The 18,497-nt window shown below is 43.0% G+C and overlaps 2 pseudogenes; both read right to left on the bottom strand.

Moving 5' to 3' along the window:
• Positions 1-6,195: 6,195 nt before the first annotated feature.
• On the bottom strand, positions 6,196-18,111 carry LOC141579934 (methylcytosine dioxygenase TET1 pseudogene; annotated as a pseudogene).
• LOC120364549 (methylcytosine dioxygenase TET1-like) lies at positions 7,335-10,451 on the bottom strand (annotated as a pseudogene).
• Positions 18,112-18,497: the final 386 nt, after the last annotated feature.

Below are 18,497 nucleotides of genomic sequence, written 5' to 3'. Positions count from 1 at the left end.
GAACTGGAGCCTAGACAATGCCATGTATTCCTAGAGCTCAGTGACTGACACCATCAAATATGCTGTCTGCATTCAAATCTGAAAGGCATGTTTTCATGGCCACCACAGTCCATTCTTGCATTGCATGGATCTCCTTGAAACAGATGTTGGGAGCATCTCCCTCATAGCTCCAGTGGGCCTCCCTTGCTGAAGGGAAAACTGACAGGAAGGTTAGTAGAACTCTACAGTGTTTTTCTCTGAAGTTTTGGGCTACAACTCGTCCCCTCACTTCTTGGCTACTCAATTCTTCTCACCCTCAACTATCACCATTGCAAATCTTGGTGGCTTCCTTCATGGGGTGACCCCAATTCTTTATTCCTGAGGGGACTGACACTTTAATGATATGCTTATCTGGGCAATGAATCAAATGTATGCCCAAGGTTACAATGGGTCAAAAGAAGGCACCAAAAAATATCTGAGTGAATCAACTGGCTTCACATGTTTTACCCATCTCTCCCTTCAGACATTGTATAAAGGCAAGATTCTCTTCCTGCTAATCACAATAATTACTTTTGCCAGTATGGCGACTCCTCTTCACCTGATGATCTCTGGGTGTAGTAGACCAAGGTATCTGAATGACAGCCTTTAGCTGTAGTTTAATGGAACGTTGAGTCTTTTATCCAGAGGAAACTTGATTTGGGAACCTGAATCTCAAACCCTGAAGACCCAAGACTTCCAGAGATGGGAAGTCAGTCTTATAGTGAACTACTAGAAATAACTATACATAGGATATTCTGTTTATATCCCTGGCTTCTAGAATATGGTACTTCTATTGGAGACCCAGCTCAATAGAGATACCTAATTAAACACACAATGTATTCTGAAGGGTGACATTCTGCTTCTGTGAAGTGTTTGAGATGCTGCTCTAGTTGTGTTCTTAGAAGGTATGCTCAATAGTCTAAGGAAAGCTGCTTCTGGTAGTTGAGATAATGTTATACCAGTGAATCCCATGGTCATTAGCCCCATTCTACCCTGCACATGCTTTGCTGTGAAACATGTCAGCTCCTTGGCTCCTCTGCTGTGTCGGGTCGCTTGCCTGCAGATAAGGAATTCTGGAAGCCATCAAATCACTAATGGCCAAGGCTCTGTGGACAAGAAAAGCAAACACATGGCCAAAACAAATACATAACTGCAAGTAGAAACCACAGGCCATCCTAGAATAGAGGCTCAATGTAGTTCTGAACTGCCACTAAGTGGCCTCCTTGAGGAGCAATACATCTGGGCTTCAAGAACTATACATAGGATCTTCTGCCACTGATGCCATTCTATAACCCATCATTCTGAGCTGAACAATGAATGCTAGCTAACTCCAACTGGCAGAATCACTTCATCTACTTGAATGTTCAGTGCCTCCTCTTGTAGGTCTTTTAAAGAGACTAAAATTGTAACTTTGCTGTGACTCCCATGTACTCATATTTAGGCCCCTCTCCCAGTCCTTGCTTCTAATCATCTAGTCCCTTTCTAAGCCCCTGACCACATAAGAGGCCATTGGCCACTGACAAGGCATTTAGAGAAATTCACATCTTGGGCCACTTTTCTTCCACAGGAAGTAGATAAGCATGTATAACAGGTCTTAAAGACTGTTTCTCCACTCTTGAAACTGCCCCCGATACAGCTATAATGCACAAGCCATGCATCTTAGACCATAGCTTGCCAACCCATCTGTAAACAGGCTCTAGCTTCAGTTGGTCATATGGCTGTACTCTACAGGGCCACTGATGGGATATGAGGAAGGAAGACTGGTGCAAATACTGTGGGTGCCCTGAGTCTGAGCCACCTGCTCGTGCAGCTTACACTCTGGTTCTGTCAGGCTTGGTCTCAGATTAACGTCTTCCATCTTAAACCTGGACAGGTCCAGTGGAAGTCTATGGAGTTGTAGATCAGACAAACCCATTTTATAATAGGCTGTTTTGAATACATGATTACTTGATACCCCATAACCACAGCCCAGTAAAATGCCAGGAGCTATTTCTCAAAAGATCTACAATCACTGTAGTCAGGACTAACTGTAAAATACCAGGGATCTCTATAGTGATAATTCCATAAGCTTTATTCTGCATCTCTTCCTACCACTGGCACCTCTAACACTTGTCTGTCAGTTCCTATGTTTTAAGTAGCAGTGATGCTTGCACCAAAGCCTGGCCCTGCTGTAGCAATCATTCCTGCTCTGGGACCTATTAAAGTTGGAAGCCTTCTATGAGTCGTGATATATGGACCATGGCAGGATACAAAGATGACAGATGTCAGCTCCAGAATCCAAAGAGGCCTACTATTAAGTGTGCCCTCCTCTTTGAGATAGCGGATGCAAGATGAAGTTGTCTTTACTCTGGATGTTGATTGTAACTCTGGACCTAATTAAATACTTCTGACATGATGGGTGCTAAAAATTCTTTGTATTTGTGTCTACACTCTGGAGCATGTGTTTTACTAACACCTTACAAAGCATTCTTTTGGCAGAATCAACTTACCATTGGATAACCATGATCTCTGAGATGTTCAGGCAGTCCAAGTCTTTTAGGACTATGGCAGATGAGAGTAAATGTGCCCAAGGCAAACTGTATGAGTCTTTTTATCCCATGTGAATATGAACTTTCTGATCCTTACACTTAGAACAGAACGCGATACAACTGCCACGTTCTCTATCATGCATTCAAAAAGCTTTCTATTTTAGTGGGGAGGGCGGTTTCAGAACAAAGTCCCTATGGCAGTTAAGCAACCTGGAATAGTAATTTAAGGGACTAGAAAAACAACCAGTCAGTGGGTCTGTGCATCCAGGATACTGGACTGTTGAAAGCAAGAGGCTCTATTCTAGATACTTGACTATGTAGTTATAGAGGAACCATGACTATACTTCCAATTTCTGGATATCAGTGTTGACTCAAACTGTTTAGTAATTCTATTTCCCCAATGTACAGTTGTCTGAGGGAATTCACATGTGCCTCACGGGGACCTGAGATAATTGTGGTACATAATGAGGGCTTTTACAGGGCTCTTCTAAGGATTCAGGTATCTCTTCAAAAAGTTCTTAATGTAGAAATTGACAAGAGTTTGGGAACTGGCCCTAACATTGACATTATCTCAGCCTTCTGATCCTCCATTTTTGTCTTACTCATAAGTGGTGAGCAGAGCCTTGCTGGCTGCAAATCTAATTTGGTCCTTGGGGGACAATATGTAATCTCCACAGCTCTCCGGGCAAGCCCCCTTAGTGTCCCCTCTGACCTTTCTGGCTCTTAGAGAACTGCGGCTTTGACTTCTTGATGTTAAATGTTACCACCTGGTCTCACTATAGCTTCCTTATCCCCATAGGTAGTGATAAGCCTACATCTGTGACTAGCTCTGCTGCCATGTGTGTGGCCTAAGGAAAACCACTGCACAACTTAGTAGTGTTGGTGTTCATGTCATGAGATCATTTCATGGCCTTGGTGAATACTGTCTTCTGGTTTCTCCCATTGGACATAATCTTGATTTTTTGCCCTTATGTCTATTAAAATACCTTCCCTTCCCTCTTTCTTCCAGGACAATTTAAGTATATAGCTTTGCTGAGCACTGGCCATCAATACTTCTCAGGCTTATAAGCACCACCCTAGTGAGAGTTTCCCTGCCCCATCACAGGTCATGTGACGGGTGTGGCTCATGTGTTAAACTATCATGCACTTAAACACCTTACAGGATGAGGAGCATGCAGATGGGCAGGGAGGACCCTGTGCTCCAGCCCACAGCAGCATGCAGGGCTGCCTTTTGGCAAAGGCAGAGAGGGCCAGTGTGACAGCTTGCTGTATCCTGAGCTCTTGTCTGGCATCTAGAAAGAAAGTTATAAACTTGAAAGATGAATGTGGGATGTTTGAGTGGTGGATGAGGCTCCCAGTGGGATGGGTGAGGAGCTGGAAAAGGAATGGTGTGAGAAGATGGCCTCACCCTGGAGTTTGGCCATCCAGTGATCAATCTCTTCTGACTGCCCCTGCCAAACTGTATTCATATGCTCCTTTTCTCTTTGCCACTCTGTTCATCTCCTTGTCTGTTGATCTGTTCATCTCCTCTGTGGAGCCTGGGGTCTGGGGCTGGTGGGTACAAGATAGAGGAGTATGGCAGGCCAAAAGGCAACTTTGAGGCATGAAAATGGGAATACCTGTTCCCACTTTATGGCCACAGGTTTCCAGGTTGAGAGAGGGGCCTTTGCTGAGAAACTGCCCTCTTCTAGCCAGTATTTCACTGATTATGGGATGAATATCCACGCAGGGCCCCAAAGCAGCTGCAGTTTTTCCCTGCCCTTTGTGGACATTGTGCATGGCTTCTGCATGCCACTGGACACAGGCACCTGAGCTGAGGGAAGGCACCATGCACCACATGCACCTGCGACTGTTGGGATGGGGCTGGGGATGGCACCTCTGAGACCACATGGTTCTGAACTGTACCTTTTGGCTGAACTAAAGCCATCATTTAATTTCATTGCTGCAGTGTGTAGCAAAACCATTAACATTTAAAAGAAATGTGAGCCACTGCGAACTGTGAAAGAGATACCATAAGAAAGTCTAGTCTTGGCCAATGGAGTTCAGTCTTGGAGTCTTCCAGCAAAAGATGCCTTTGGTTGCCCCAGGGCTTTACTCCAGTCCCATGTGACAGCTAGACCTCTGAAGGGAAACAAAGCCAACATTCCTTTAACTTACAAGAAAGTTGGCAGGGTATGGAAAAGAGATCTGACAGTTCTGTTTTAACTTGCTGTTTTTTGTAGAGCAGACAAGCCCCCAGAAGAAAGAGTTCCCTGACCCCCATTGCGAGACATGTGACAAAGCTGTGGCTCGTGTTTGGATACTGTGTGTGCTCAAACCCCTTATGGGAGTAGGAGCAACCCTGGGCTCCAGCCCCACAGCAGTGGGCAAGGTGGGAGCCTGCAACTCCTGAAGCCCAAGTGAGCATGTGTTAGTGTGCCCAGTGGGGTGGGTGGGAAGCTGGAAAGAGGACAGATCAGAATTGACTACTAGATGAGCTGAAGTGTCTAATTTGCAGGCCAAAGTCATCAGGGAGAGACTTGATGTGGTAAAGATGGGACCTTCAGAGGGTGAATGGTACCTTCCAGATGGTGGAAAGTGATTTTTGAAAAACAAAAGCTGACTAAAGCTCAGTTTGTATGTGGTGCCCAAAGGCATAGACAGGAGCTGTTTCTATTTGGCCATCTTGGCCCCCACTCCTTCATTTTTTTTAGAACACATTCCACTTAAGATGGAACTCTGTACAAAAGGATGAATTTCTCTTGTATGCAATTAGGCACAAATAGACATGATTCTTAAAATTTCAAGTTACTTTTAAAAACAAAGTGCTTTAAAACACGTTTACAACTTAGGAATAGCCTCAAGATTACTAACAACTTATTTTACACAGGAGAAATATTTTAAGAGAAAACATTTCATAAGTGTATTTCAAAAGAATATGCCGATTTCTAGCAGTGACTAAAAGATGTTGGAGCAATGTCACCATGAAATAATTCAGCTTACTTTTAACTGGGTATGTGTGGTTAAGCCCCAGAAGCTGTGTAGTTAACACTGTCTTGATTTTACATCATAGAACATGAACCTGTTGAAAACCCTCTAAAAATGCTTGTTTCTTAGTAAACAGACTTAATTTAAAGCTCCAAACTGAGTGATTCTGTCAGTTAATGCCTAATTGAAATGTTTCTTTATGTACTTAAAATTATAAAACTTACTTTGCTTAATGTGTACCTTCTACCAATTTTGAAAATGCAGTTGGGAATAAGCACTCTGTTTATTTCATCTCAGACTTGAAACAGGTGAGATGAAGATATAGTAAACAACAGGACTTTATTTTTTGTGTGTATATACATCTTTTTTACTGCATTTTAGGTTTTGGGGGTACATGTAAGAACATGCAAGATTGTTGCATAGGTACACACATGGCAGTGTGGTTTGCTGCCTTCCTTCCCCTCACCTGTATCTGTCATTTCTCCCCATGCTATCTCTTCCCACCTCCCCACCCCCCGTCCCTCCATTTCCCCCTAACGGACCCCAGTGTTTAGTGCTCCCCTCCCTGTGTCCATGTGTTCTCATTGTTCTACACCCGCCTGAGTGAGAACATGCGGTGTTTGATTTTCTGCTCTTGTGAACATGACTTTCTTTAAACAGCACCTTGAAAAAATGCACTGCACTAGCCAAAGGCATTACGAGGGGGAGAAAAGCCTTCAGACACAACAGTTGCAGGACCTTGCAACGTGTGAGCATAAGGGGAGTTGGTGACAACTTTGTCATGGGTTAATGTTAATGCCTTATGGGTAGAAATTTGGTTTAATTCATTTGCCTCAGAACAGTTCTGGACCTTCATTAGCTGCCAGGTCTTTCTGCTCTGAGGCCTTCATTTTCTTCTTAGCTTCTTTAGCCTCAACCTTAATCTTGTTTAGTTCAACACCGTGTTGGGGCTTATTCGGGTTTTCAAGCTGCTAACAAGACAAGGGGGAGAGGCAGATTGGATTACTATGGTTGAGATGATCAGTGGGAGTGGTAGAGTGCAGCTCTCCTCGGGCATGTATAATCAAAAACAAGCCCTGAGCAGGTGCAATGCCCAATCCAATATTTGCATTCAAAAAGATGTGCTCATTGACCAATAGTCTTCAATGTGGGGCAGTTTCTCCTCGGCAGGTGACAAGGGGTCATCAGATAGGGGCTCCTCTGATAGAGGCTCATCTGCTTCAGAATGCTGCTCATCTTCCTTTGGAGAAGAGGCAAGGTCTTGAGCAGAGGTGAGGAAGGAGGGCTGCTGGTTTGGCTGATGAGACATTAGTGGCTCAGTCATGCAAGTGGGAGGCTCAGAATTAACAAGGGGGGCTCCACAGGAGCATACAGGGCAGGGAGAGGAGCAACTTTGACAAGCTGTGAAATGCCTGCTGCATTGGCACTGAGTCTTTCCGAAGGTGTTGTGCAGTGGAGAGTGCTGCTGCTTAAAATCCACACGAGGCTGTTGGATTATTCAATGGAGTTGGTGTGGCTGAAGCAGTCTTAGGGGACCAGCAGAATCCTGGAGATGGTTTTGCTGGGTGAGAAGATGGCATCAGCAAATAACTTTTAGAGTTGTCTGAACTTTTTCAGGTAAAATTGGGATTGACTTTACTGCAGGTGGCATGGTCTGTTTTACTCCCTAAGGTTGGCAGGGGCAAAGCCTTACTTTTGAGTTACTTTTCTCCTTCATTTGGGGAACAGGTTTCTTCTCCACTGCCCTTATGTTACATGCAAGAACCTCCATCATGATAGCCCTCTTGTTCCCAGAAGGGGGAACAGGCTGAAACACTTTTTTCAGCAGGGTGCCAGGACCTCGATGACCCCACATTTGATCTTGGCCTCCATTCCTTCTTTTAAGCCAAATTCACCTGTGTCTGAAAGTTTAGAAACAGGGTAGCACCTGGAGCTGCTCATCTTGAGGAATAAGAGTGGTTATCTCCTTGAGTTAAAGCATAAGCCACCGTGCTTCCATTCATGTTAATGTCCCTGTCGGGGTGGGCACCATAATTTGAGGCAAGTGATGATCCCAGAGAAGGGATAACCTTTTTTGCTGCCAAGCCAACATTCTGGGGCAACATTATCGTATTTCACCTGATTCTGGTAAGCTGCTGGAGCATACTGCTTATAAATTGGAGCTAATTATGTGGTCAAACTCTAAGTTTAATCTTCAAGGTTTTTTCATGTAAGGAAGAGCTTGGATCAATTCCAACTCTTCTGGCACTTGGGTGTCTACCAAACTTACCAAGCCATTAAAGAACACACTCCATGAATGGACAAAATGAAGCTCCACAAGTCTCTGGATCAATTCCTTGAAATGTACCCTCAAAAGTAGTACCTGTACATCTTCCATCAGTAGGATGCCCATTGTATGACATTAGACTTTTCTCTGAATGGCTGCTCTTCTCTCTGTCCTCAATTCTATATCCCTCCTCCTCTGTACTTCCTTAGCCCATTTCCAATAAGGCACTGAATATGCCACAGATTCATGAACTCTTAAGATTTCCATATTCTAGTCCTAGAAGCTGTGAACATGTCTTGGCCATGAGAAGGGGGAAGTCAGGGGACAGATGGAATTAACCTTGCCAGTATCAGCTAAGACGCAGAGCTATTTCTGAATTACACAGGAGGTCCTTGGTCATCCAAAGCTGATTCAATTGAGAAAGATGGAGGAAGCAGAATGAGAATCAGATTTCAAGACACAGAGCAGCTGCCCAAGCTTCTGAAGTCAAAAACAGAGCCAAAAGCCAAGAATCATGGGATGCTGAAAAGTGGGGAAGGGTCAAGGTTTGCAGTCTTTTAGGAATTTACAAGAGTAATATCTTGCAGAAATACTCAACATTGAATTTTTAAAATGACATGTTTCAGTTGGTAAATAGTGTGTATATTTAATGCCATTTCTTAGTATGAACAATTTTGGAGGATTGGTTCATTTGAGTTTTTCAACTTATCAGCTTCTGGGACATTAGCACTGAAGTGTCCTTTGATGTGATAAGTTAAATGTGACTTGTTTTATGTCCACTTCACCTCAATGCCTGTCATGCTCTCTTCATTCTTAGTTACACTATCAACAGGATGTGGGTTCAATTCCAATTTTTGTTCTTCCCCATGAGCACATCTGTAGTCCATGGACTCTGACTTGGGGCAATTTAAGGCAGATTTTGACAACAAACAGGTAAAACTTTGGGCTGCTTTTCCATCTGGGGCCTCTTGTTTTCCTTTATAACCTCCAGATGCCTCTTGGCAAGCTCAAAACAAGTGACCTTTGGTGTTAAACCAGATCATCAAGAGACCCTTCAAACCTGAAAATCAATAGGAATTTGGGCAACACCCAGTAAAGTATGGAAGAGTCCTCTCGGAACCTAATGGGAACCCTTGAGTGTTAGCTGTCAGGAAGCTTATATGAACCTGCTTCTCATTTTCTGTATTTATAGCCATTACTGGAGATAGTGAATTTTTCTGAATTTGACTGAGAAGTGTGTCATGAGCCAAAAAGCTAGATATATATACCATCCTGGACTGCAAGTCCATGTGGGACAGTGCTTTGGGGCTCAGGCCATTCAGAAGAAGCATCAAAGGTAGCAATGAGATTTGAAGGAACAGAGAAGACGGGCAAGTCTGGGACAACACTCCCACTCATGCTAAGAATTTCTCTTTGCTCTAAAAGAGTACCAAAGACCTCTCCTTGAACTGGAATAACACCAGGAATCTTGGGTGGATCTGGGATCTCACCCAGGGCCTCACCATGACCTCAGTCAGCCCCAGGATGTTCCCATTCGAATGGGATACTACCAAAGGCCTGTCCTAGGATAGAGGTGGTATCAAACTTCCTGTTAATTTGTGGTAGCTTTGGAGGTCTCTGTGATGTGGTTTTAGCACCAAGGGTCACTTGTTTTAAACCTCCCAAGAAAAACTTCATTACAGTAGTAGATGTAGACCAACCAAGAGCCAAGCAGTTCTAACGTTAAATTCAGGTACAACCTTAAGACTGAATGTGACTGCTGTTCCACATCCACTTTTAACAGGATCCAGACAAGAATTGGATTGACTTGAGAGTCTACTTGTGAACACAACTCTAACTGAATGCTGGGGGTTTCCTTGAGATGTAACTTTGGGGCTTGCTCTTTGAGGCAAAGCACCACAGACTGGGTCCTGAGCAAACATTTTTGGGGAACCACTGGTATTATGTAATCTCTTCAGAGTAGTTCTTCACAGCATGTCCCTTTAAATGGCCCAGGAAGGATCTCAGCTGTAGTGCCACTGTGATTAGGGATACTGATTTTTGGAATGCTCACCTCTTTGGGACAAATACTGAATTATGCCTTGGCTCTCACCTTTAATTAAAAAGGGATTTTGTATACCGGTTACCATCTCTGGATCAGGAAGGGGGAGTTGAAGACTTTCTTGTGGGACTAGCCATAATTGTGAGAATGGGTCTTCCGAAGAACAAATAACGATGGAATTAGGTATCTCGGGCTTATTGAAGGGGGCTGGAGGGGAAAATGGCCATAAAGGAAGATGGAGGCATCTCAAAGTCTAGTAGCCATGAGCTCACAATGCAAGTCTCATCTTTGAGAGGGTGGAAGGAAAATAAGCAGGGTCTTAGATATCTGTGCATCTCTAAGAATGCTTTGGAAAGGCTAATGGAGACCTAAAACAAGGACACCTATGAAGAGTCCAGTATCACACAAGATTAGGCCTGTCTTAATAGCTCTGTGAACATTCATTGGTCAGGAACAACTGAAAGGAAGGGAGCTTAGACAATGCCATGTATTTCTAGAGCACAGTGCAGTAACGGAGGCCATTCAATATACTGTCCGCATTCAAATCTGAAAGGAATGTTTTCATGGCCACCAGTCGATTCTTGCACTGCATGGATCTCCTTGAAACAGATGTGGGGAGCATCTCCTTCATAGCTCCAGTGGGCCTCCCTTTCTGAAGGGAAACTTAAGTTTAGAGCAAATGATAGGCCATTTTCCATGAAGCTTTAGGCCACAGTTCTTCCCCTCATTCCTTTGCTAGTCAATTCATCTCATCCTCAACTATCACCATTGCAAATCTTGTTGGCTTCCCTAGTGGGGTGATGCCAATCCTTTATTCCTGAGGGGGCTAACACTTTAATCATACCCTTATTTGGGGAATGATCCACATGTATGCCCATAGTCACAATGGGTCAAGAAAGTACCACAAGAGGTACACAAGGATCGCCAAGCTTCATATATTTTACATATCTCTTCCTTCATACATTGTATAAAGGCAACATGCCCTTCTTGCTCATCAAGATCAATTACTTTTGCCATTATGGCAACTCCTCACCTGTAATCCCTGGGCGTAACAGTCCAAGGTATACAGATGGCAGCTGTGAGTTGTAACTCAATGGGACCTTCAGTCCCTCACCCAGAGTGAACTGGCTTTGGGAACCAGAATCTCCTCAGGAAGTTCTCAATGAAATGGGATACCACCAGAGGCCTCTCCTAGGACAGAGGTGATATCAGAAACCACCTGAGCTGGGAGGGGGGCTTGCATGTGGATCCCAAATGGGCCCTGCCAAATTTGCAATTAGCCAGCAGGGGTCACTTCATTTTTAAATCATAAGCGGAGTGCTGGGGAAAGGAATCTTCACTTAGAGAAGTGTGGTTGGGGAATGGGGGAGAAAAACACAGCTTAAGGGGCAAAAAGGGGTGGTCTGGGGAAAGAACCTCCATGCAGGGTCCCAGTGACAGCTGCAGTTTTCTCTTGCCCTTGTGGGCATTGGGCGTGGCTTGAGTGTGCTGCCAGACAGAGGCACCTGAGCTGGGAGGGAAGGTATCATGCACCATGTGCACCTGCAGCTGTTTTGATGAGGCTGGGGATGGCACCTCTGAGGAGAGACCACTTGGTTCTGAACTGCACGTTTTGGCTGAGTCAAATGCCATCATTTATCATTGCTGCAGTCTGAAGCAAAACCATTAACATTATAAAAGAGAAAGAAAAAGAAGATGGCTGATCACTAACAGCTCGGGATTGTAGCTCCCACTGAAAGCGCAAAGAATGAGAGGACGCCACACCTTCACATGAATTCTTGTTGCTCACGCACCAGGAGATTCCCAGCGGAGGAGCCCCACGGGTCGCCAGCGCGACTCTTGTGACCGGCGAGGCGGTTTTGCCGGCGCCTTGGAGCCACGGTTGTTGGTGCAGAGTCGGAAAAGCACCATCAATCTTAATGCCGCTGATTTGGTCGGTGCAGTGGGTTGCTCAGATTTCGGCGCTGAGAATCAGTAAGTTGGACGTCCACTCAGAAACCTAATTACAAAGACGGTGAACTCAAAGACCACAGATGGATAAATTTATAACGAAGGGAGGAAAACGGCCAAAAAAGGCTGAGAATGCCCAAGATCAGAACGCCTCTCCCTCAGCAGGGGATCACAGTTCCTCATCAGCAATGGAACAATGCTTGATGGAGAACGAGTGTGTTCCAATTAAAGAAGCAGGCTTCAAAATGTGGATAATGAGAAACTTCTGTGAATTAAAAGAACTTGTTTTAACCCAATCTAAAGCAACTAAGAACTTCGAAAAAAGATTTGATGAAATGTTAATAAGAATACACAATTTAGAGAGGAATATAAGTGAATTGATGGAGCTGAAAAACACAATAGGAGAACTTCGTGAAGTATGCACAAGTTTTAACAGCCAAATTGATCAAGCAGAAGAAAGGATATCAGAGGTCAAAGACCAACTCAATGAAATAAAACAAGACAAGATTAGAGGAAAAAGGATAAAAAGGAACGAGCAAAGTCTCCAAGAAATATGGGACTATGTGAAAAGACCTAATCTACGCTTGATAGGTGTACCTGAATGTGACGAAGAGAATGAATCCAAGCTGGAAAATACGCTTCAGGACATTATTCAGGAAAATTTTCCCAGCCATTCAAACTGTGAAATAAGATACTATAACAAAGTCTAGGGGTCTTGGCCAGTGAAGTTCCGTCTTGGAGTCTTGCAGCAAAAGAATAACTTTGGCTGCCCCAGGGCTTTACTCCAGTCCCCTGTGACAGCTAGACCACTGAAGGGAAAGGAAGCCAATATTCCTTTAACTTACACGAAAGAGTTGGCAGGGTATGAAAAGGATCTGACAGTTCTGTGCTTCAGCTTGCTATTTTTTGTAACCCAGACAAGCCCCCAGAGGAAACGGTTCCCTGACCCCCATGTCAGGATATGTGACAATGATGTGGCTCATCTGCTTGGAGGCTGTGTGTGCTTAACCCCCTTTTGGGAGTGTGTTAACTCCCTTTTGGGAGCACCCCTGGGCTCCAGCCCCATAGCAGTATCTGAGGTTGGAAGCCTGCAACTCCCAAAGCCCACATGAGCATGTGTTAAAATGTGCTCAGTGGAATGGGTGGGACGCTGGAAGGAGACCACAATTTACTGGATGAGCTGAAGTGTCTAATTTACAGGTCAGTCACAAGACAAAGTCTTAGACTGTTCAAGAGGGAACTTCTGGAGGGGGAACGGACCTTCCAGAGGGTGACAACAATGTGATTTTTGAAAAGTGAAAGCTGACAAAAGCTCAGTTTATGTGTATGTGAAGCCTAAATCAAGACAGGAGCTTTTTCTATTCGGCCAACTTGGCCCCTCTCTCCTTCACTCCTTTTTTTTAAATTTCAAACAAATTTTTCCCTGCTTCATGAAAGAGCATTCTAAAAGCATTGTAGCTAGCAACATTCACAATGCTGCAGAACATTGAATCGGCTTTTCAAAAATCTCAGGGCAGAGAAATAAGAAGGTAAATTGCTAGAATTAGAGTCCAACAAAGTAGGAACCCAGTTTTGTTCCCACAGTGGGGTAATTACTTTAGGGTAATTACTTTAGGATGTCCATTCATGATACTTACAATGATGTAATGGAAATATTCCAGGTGATATTTTCATACACTTGTTTTGGCAAACTGCAACAAGCATCACAAATCCCAGTAGTCCCAAAAACTAACACTGATGTTGCAAATTGAGATTGCTAAGAAACCTATAGAGACGGATCAATTTGAATTGCTGCGTATGTTACCATGGATTATTTTGAAGGTGATTTACTATTTTAAAAATTTCCTGAGGGTAGTTTTTATTCAAGTTTACTATGTCACAGGTGGTGATTCAAAGAAAAACGGGTGACAGATTTTTGTAGGTGTTCAACAGCTGTAGATTCAAAGAATGAATAGATGAGTGGATGCATAAAGACCCATGAAGCTTTATCCATTAAATTTGGTGAAATTATTTCTAGTGAAAGCTAAAGCCTAAAATCTAAATCTCTCAAGGGCATATCTGATAGTCTCATAGCATTAAATAACTTATGAAGCAGTTGAACCACAATCATTTATATACTTATCTGTATAAGAAACCTTAGATTTTTTTAAACATGCATATTTTGTGAGCCTAAGTCACACAAAATAAAACAAGTCAATGAATTACCCTATTTTACATTTTCACAAGCAGAAATCTTGTACACAATGGTCTATCAATGAACATTTTTACAATTCCTTCTTACTCCTTAGATTGGTCAAAAGCTCAAAAGAGATTTTGCACCATATATTTTAATAAGTTACAACGAGTCTTTCTGTAGAGAGCCTACTGGAACTGTTTGCTTTTGAAACAAAATTGTAAATGTTAGCAGTTGTGGGCTTTCTATGGCAGTTCCAACGGAGAAGCACAGTTAGGTTTTCCATACTCCCCAGGAATCTGACACTTGGAATGTTACAGCACCTCTGCACCTTAACAGAACCAAGTGTTTCATTGAAAGTTCTCCTTGTTCTAAACAGGTTTGGGTGGTCCTCTGTTATGCAATGCAATGAGTCAGTAAAGTAATAGGGGGAAAAAAAGGGAAGACTAAACTTGATGCCTGTTTTCCTGTTACCTAGAACTTACGCAGTTATCAGAACAGGTGAGTTATTTTCCCAACTCTAATATGCTATAAGGAAATAGCTCTTAATGGACAGAGGCATATTATAGTACCATTCCTCTTGTATGACTTGGGCTTGGGGAGGCATTTGATGGTAGTAGAAAATTTGTTTCCACAATATTTCGGCAAGAATTTTCTTGTAAACCTGTATCAGCCTTCAGTACAAATATCTGTCCACTCAATCTTTGTACTTTATCACCTTGAGACATGAGAAGCATTAGACTCTGCTGAAACCTCTCCCGTCCCATCATCTCCTTTTGGAAATACCTCTCATGGGTTATAGTGAGAATCGTGGGATGAAACTAAACGGAGGTGGCTCAACAAGTCAGAAAAGACCACTCTTCTCTAGTTCCAAAGGAAATGTTAATATTGGTGATACGCTTCCTAGTATCATACCTGACAACTACTCACAATCTATTTTATATACTGCAAATTTCTAACACTTGAATGTGAAAGGACACAGTAAAAACACAAACCATGTGATTAGAATACATACTGCAGTTAAAATGGAACTCTATACAGCAAAGATAAATAACTTCTGTATGCAAATATGCATCTTAGGCTACATCATTTCAAGTTACCTTTAAAAACAGTGTCCTTTTAAAATATTCACAATTTATGAACAGCCTCCAACCGTTACTAGCAATGATTTATTTTACAAGAAATACTTCAAGAGAAAGCATTTTAAGTTCAAAAGTGTGCCAATTCTCTAGCAATGATTGGAAGATGTTGGAACAATGGCACCACAAAATAGTTCACCTTATTTTTAGTAGGTGCATGTAGTTAAACACCAGAAGCTGTGTAGAGTTAATACTGTCTTGATTTTACCAGGTTCATGTTCTATTATGTAAAATCTTAAAAATTTGTTTCATAGTAAACAGACCTAAAAAACTGATTCTCTCAACGTTAATACCTAACTGAAACATTTACATATTTAAAATGATGAAACTCTTATTTTTCTTAGAATATGTGCCTAGCAATTGTCAAAGCAGTCAGTTAAGAATACCCACTCCACTTGTTAACATTTTTACCTCAGGCGAAACAGACGAGAGGAAGACATAGTAAATGACAACATGCCTTTGCTAGTGCAGTGGCTTTTTCCCCAAGTGCTGTTAAAGTCATTAAAGGGAGAGAAGCCTTCGGACCCAATGGATATAGGGCCCTGCAACGTGTGTGAGCATAAGGGACACGGTGACATTGTCATGGTTTAATGTTAGAAGAAATTTGGTTGAATGCCTTCACTGGACAGTTCCATATCTTCATGAGCTGAGCTGCCTGGTATTTCTGCTGAGGTCTTCATTTTCATCTTAGCTTCTTTAACTCCAAACTTTTTTCTTACTGCATTTTAGGTTTGGGGGTACATTTGAAGAACATGCAAGATAGTTGCATAGGTACATACGCCAAACTTAATCTCGTTTAATTCAAAACAGTGTTGGGGCTTATTCAGGTTTTTGTGGCTGCAAAAAAAAGGCAGGTTGGATAATTATGATTGAGGTATTCAAAGAGTGGTAGCCTGCAGCTCTTACCAAGTTCACTAAATCAAGATTGAGCTGTGAACAGGTGCAATGGTCACTCCACCAATATTTGCATCCAAAAAGATGTGCTCACTGACCAATACTCATCAATGAGGGGCAATTTCTCCTCAGCAGGTGACAAGTGGTCATCAGCTAGGGGCTCCTTTGCTTCAGGATGCTGCTACTCTTGCATTGGAGAACAGGCAAGGTCTTGAGAGGTTAGGAAATAGGGCTGCTAGTTTGGCTGATGAGACCTTAGTGGCTCAGTCACACCAGTAGGAGGCCCAGAATTAATGAGGGTCTCTGTGACAGAGGCAGAGGGGGTGGGGAGAGGAGTGACTTCAAGCTGTGAAATATGAGAGCCTTCTGCAGCAGCTGCACTGGCACTGCTGAGTGTTCCCAAGGGTATCCTGCAATGGGGAGTGCTGCTGCTGCTTAAAACGCACATGAGGCCATGGCATTATTCTGCAATGGAGTTGGTGTGGCTGAAGCAGTCTTCGGGGACTAGGAGAAGCCTGGAGATGCCTCTTCAACTGGGTGAAAAGGCAGATGGCATCAGCGAATAGGTTTTGCTGTTGTCTGAACCTTTTAAGGTAAAGTGGGGATCACTATCACTTTGTGCTTCAGGTTGTGTGGTCTGTTTTACTCCCTAAGGTGGGTGGTGACCAAGCCTTACTGTTTGAGTTATTCTGCTTGATTTGGGGAACAGGTTTCTTCTCCACTGCCCTTCTGTGCAAGAACCTCTGTGACCACAGCACACTTCGTACAAGAATGGGTAACAGGCTGACAAACACATTCCATTTTTGTGGCAGGGTGCCAGGACCTCAATGGCCCCAGATTTGATCTTAGCTTCCATTCATTCCTTGGAGCCAAACTCATCTGTGTCTGAAAGTTGATAAAGAGGTAGCACATGGAGCTGCTCTTCTTGATGAATAACAACCAAAGATCAGTTATCTTCACAAGTTAAAGTACAAACCACTGTGCTTCCATTAATCATGTTGTGAGTGTCCCTGTGGGGATGGGCACAGAAGTCCAGGCAAGGGGTGACCCCAGAGAAGGGATGACCTTCCTTGCTGCCAAGCTGACATTCTCTGGCAACATTTTGATATTCCACCTGATTCTGAAAAATTTAGGTAAGCTACTGGAGCACCCTGCTTGTAAATTGGAGCTGACCATGTAGCCAAATTATAAGTTTGGTAGAAACCCAAGCCCTAAAAGATTTAGAATTGTTGCAAGTTCTCCCTTTAAACACACAAAAGAAACCCTTGACGATAACTTACAGCCATCCAAGTTCATTCTCTTTTGGCTGTTCATGGAGAATGTAACTCCACAAGTCTCTGGATCATATTCTTTGATATGTACAGGTACGATTTTCATTGAGGGTACATCTTTAGTCAGTAGAATGCCCATTGTATGACTTGAGATTCTCTGAGCTCTGTAAAGCAGTCAGCCATTGGAAAAGGAATGCCATCTCATACCATGAGTACAACCATCACAGCAGTCAGTGATGGCCTGTATGCTGCTGGACCAAACAAAGAATTCTTAATCACTGCTTCTTAAAACTCAGCAACTAGACACCCATGACAGCTTGTCCCTTCTTTACCAGTGTAAACTGTTTCTATCCATACTGTTTCCTTTTTGAGCATACCTAATCTCCGTGACTTCCCTGACAGCAGAAATGCATGGTCCTGCCCCAAGGTAGATATAATATGGGCCTTTGTCTTGATCGAGTAATACCAAAAGACAGTTGCAGGTGGGTGGTTCAGAATCCTTAGATATAGACACTAGGTTTTTGTAGTGCTAAAATTTATGGCATAATTACCGAAATTTTTCTGTGCATTGCCCACTGTGGACAACTCTGATGTTCCAACACTGAACAGACTTCCTCTTCACTTTTGGTAGAAACCAATGTAATTCCACCTGAACACACTACATTTACATTCCCGAGTTAGTGCTGACTCCAGTAAGGGTGTTGGATGAGAGATACCAGGCAATGTTGGCAATTGCTGATGCATGAGTTGCTCCTTAACCTGCTGAAACCGTATTTGGTCATTGCCAGCCATCACGTTAGCACACTGGCTAGGTGCAGAGGAGGGCTGGGTCAAAGGATGGGCTTTCTGGTTGGCATTCACCATTAACTGTATCTAAGAATTAGAAGCTTTCAGTGAATGCCTTCCTGTTGGATTCTGTTCTAAGGTATAATAAGCCGAGTGAATCCAATGGTTCACCATTTCCTCTGCTGTTTCAGGATATCTAATTTTATCTGAGTAGAGGAAATTCTGTTTTGGGTTGTATAATGAACCTAATTTGAGCCACTGCTTCCTATATTTTGATTCAGGAAGAAACTTTCCCAAATACAGTAGGAAAATCATGTGGACAAAATAGCCCACAATTATGTGACATTTGGATAATGTTGGAAGATCAAATTGCCATAAGTATTGGACAACGTTGCCCACTTCTGATTTTCTTGATTACAACTGTGGACTCTTTTCCCAATCTCCTGATGGGGTGGATTTTTTCT

This window comes from Saimiri boliviensis, chromosome 6, assembly GCF_048565385.1.
Source record: "Saimiri boliviensis isolate mSaiBol1 chromosome 6, mSaiBol1.pri, whole genome shotgun sequence".
Taxonomy (NCBI): Eukaryota; Metazoa; Chordata; class Mammalia; order Primates; family Cebidae; genus Saimiri; species Saimiri boliviensis.
The sequence above is the reverse complement of the archived record's forward strand: the minus strand, read 5'-3'. Positions and strand labels throughout refer to the sequence as shown.